Source organism: Morone saxatilis, unplaced genomic scaffold (assembly GCF_004916995.1).
Source record: "Morone saxatilis isolate NCDOM2014 unplaced genomic scaffold, NCSU_SB_2.0 Contig14, whole genome shotgun sequence".
NCBI lineage: Eukaryota > Metazoa > Chordata > Actinopteri > Moronidae > Morone > Morone saxatilis.
In genome coordinates, this window is record NW_023339696.1 from 22138017 (window position 1) to 22141048 (window position 3032).

A 3032-nucleotide genomic window follows, 5' to 3' on the forward strand; every position below is an offset into this window, starting at 1 on the left:
GTTAGCATTAAGCTAGCGGACTTTTTTTACTATTTGTAAGTATAATGGCAGTGTCGAGTGCTGTTTCAAACTGTGTTGAACACCTTTCATATTTAGAGATACATATAATGTGATAGTATAATATTTTAATTTTCTTTTGTTGTATGTATTTCAGTTTTACAGTCAACTTCAATTGAGAGTCATAAATAAACCTTTGAAGAAAGGAAACTTGCCTCTTATTGGAGAACTGTTCGCTATCTGCCAAACTAAACACATCCTACGTTCAGGGAGGGCAGAATAGAAGATCTAATTACAAACTATGGAACAGGCCTCACAGTCCCAGAGTTTAATATCAGTGAAAATCTGTGGGGAGATCTTAAAAGAGCTGTACATGTAAGACGGCCAAAGAATATTACTGAACTGGAAGAAAACCCAAATACTCGAACTGACAGACTTTTAGCTGCTAGAAAAAGGTATGCATCAACATATTCTTTTCTATTCTATTTTCTATTAAAAAATCACCCAAATATTTTATTTAAAATAAGATAACATAAACCTAATTGATCCAACATGGGGGGTGCCCAAACATTTGCATACAGCTGTTGGTCCTTACTTATTACTTTGTAATAGCAACACCTGTAATCCATTTCCTTTGTAGATTTTAGTTTCTCTTTTATTTCCTTAAAAATGATTCTCCTTTCACACATACTGCTCACTACAGTGGACAGCTACAGCATATGAGTTGTACATCAGTACATCAGTTGACTCTAGTGCATCATTCCTGCCACCCAGTGGCCAGCTGTTGTAAGTGCAAAAAAATTACTCAAAACCAAGATGGCTGAGGGAAGAGCAGAAACACTGATCAGCTCAGGATGATCTCTCCAATCCTTCTTCAGTAGGAAACCCTGCAGGTACATTAAAAATGGTCAAATTAAATTACAACTAAGGAGTTGTACCGTTAGAATTTCCAAGCACTGATTATATTTTGGGAGAAAATTTTCACCAAACTGACATCATGCATCACTTGATATGTTACAACAATTTATAATGTTGTATATACAAAGGTTTCATCTGCAGTAGTTTGATGGCAGTAAGTCCAATGATTTATGTTGAATGTAACTTACGGTTTTTGTAAAAACAACAATATTTAGTACAAATAATGTGTGTAACAGTGAGCACATTTATGTTTATATTTTTAAAAACATAGATATATAGCTATATATTCAAGGGTTTTGCACTGCATTGAACAATAAACTATGTGAACACTATGTGTGAACTATATATCTATTTATATATATTCATTTTATTACTGTTTTTTAATTTACACTTAAACTCAATGCATGCAGTGGAAAACTTAAGTGCACCATCTAAAAAAAAATTAAATTCGAACTGACATTGAAAGTTAAATTGCTGATTCTGTCTGGTTTTATGTTGATTTGGTCATTGACCTATAGGGTGTTTACAGTGTTGCTTTCTTTAACTTTAATTGGTACAACAAAAACCAAAACAAGAGTTAAAGTAGTCTAATAATATATTTCCTAATGTGACTATACTATAACTTCATCAAATCAGGTAATTCCCACAGCTAAATATTCTAATTTAATCGAGCTAGAACTAAATGGAAGCAGGTTTCTGAAAGTAAAGATTTAAGTACGTCAGAAAAGTGAAGAGCCTGAAATGACTGAATTAATTTATCAGTTAACTTCAATAATATCTTCATCAAAGCCATCAACCTGTCTCATAGACCCCATCCCAACTAGGCTGCTTAAAGAAATGTACTAGATATGATAGTCACCTAACAGTTGTGTCACTTTTGACATAACAAAAGGTTGATCAGTTAATTCTCTCGCTCTCCTTCCAGCCAGCAGGTCCTGGGTTTGTTGCTGACTTTGGTTTGATAAATCCTTTGCCTTTTTCCATACACAACACCTCACCCATATACACACACACACTCACTACACTACTTACTTTGTTAAGTGTGAATATTAATTAATTACATTTATTTTGTTTTAAACACTTTAATTATCTGTGTGGTCTCCCTTGTTTTGGCCGTGGGTCCAGTGGGAGCAAAAAGTCCGAACTTCTGGACTTGACTGGACTTAACGTTAAACTTCGTTACCGGGCAGAGTCCCCGGCTGCTGCCATTGTTGTTTTGTTTGTGTTGTTTTGTTTTGTGACGCTTGGTTATTGAGTTTATGTCCTTTTTATTTGTGTTGGGAAAGTTCCGCGGTTAAAACCCGGAGCGGAGGTTTTTTTTTGAGTGGTTGTTTTGTGGTGGCGCATATACAATGGACTGACTTGTTGGATATGTGCCTGTGAAATACTTGGAAAGGGGGATTTTTCCACAATGACCTTGAACTGTGATTATAACAGACAGACTTTGAGGCCTTACTTCACGCTGCATCCCTTCTTCTTCTTTCTTTTGCACTGTGGGCATTATATAATTTGTGAAAAGTATATATTATTTTGGAAAATCGCATTTGCTTGGTTTGTGTTGATTTGGCTTTTTGTGGTTTATTGCTGTTTGATCTGCCTGGTTATTATTTTTTTGTGGTGGGTTTAACTAAACTTATTTTTGTTCTTTTTTATTTTATCTTACGTTGTCATCTTTAACTCTGACTGGCACCCCAACAGTATAGAATTCTAGGTCGAACCCGCCACATACTGATCCTTGATCAGTGATCTATGAACTTCCCCATTATTAAAGCATTAGATCAACCTGATCAGCCTTTAGCAGTTAGGTAGTGTTTCTGTTAGTGGTGAGGGAACTAAACGCTTAACAAGCATCCAAGATCAAGGCCGTTTGAATCAAACTAAGGAAGCTCCCTGCACCAAACTCCCCTTTAAGAATATCACATTTAGACATTCCTAACGTGTTTCGTAAACACGCTAACTCTTAGAAAACACGAGCCTTACAAGGCCCTCATATGTTCCACGTCGTGGAACTGTAATTTACAGCGATCAATATCATTCCATAAAGAGTACAGTTATACTTGATCACTATTCGTCCATAAAAGATACAGTTGTATTTGCTGATAAATATATCATCCATA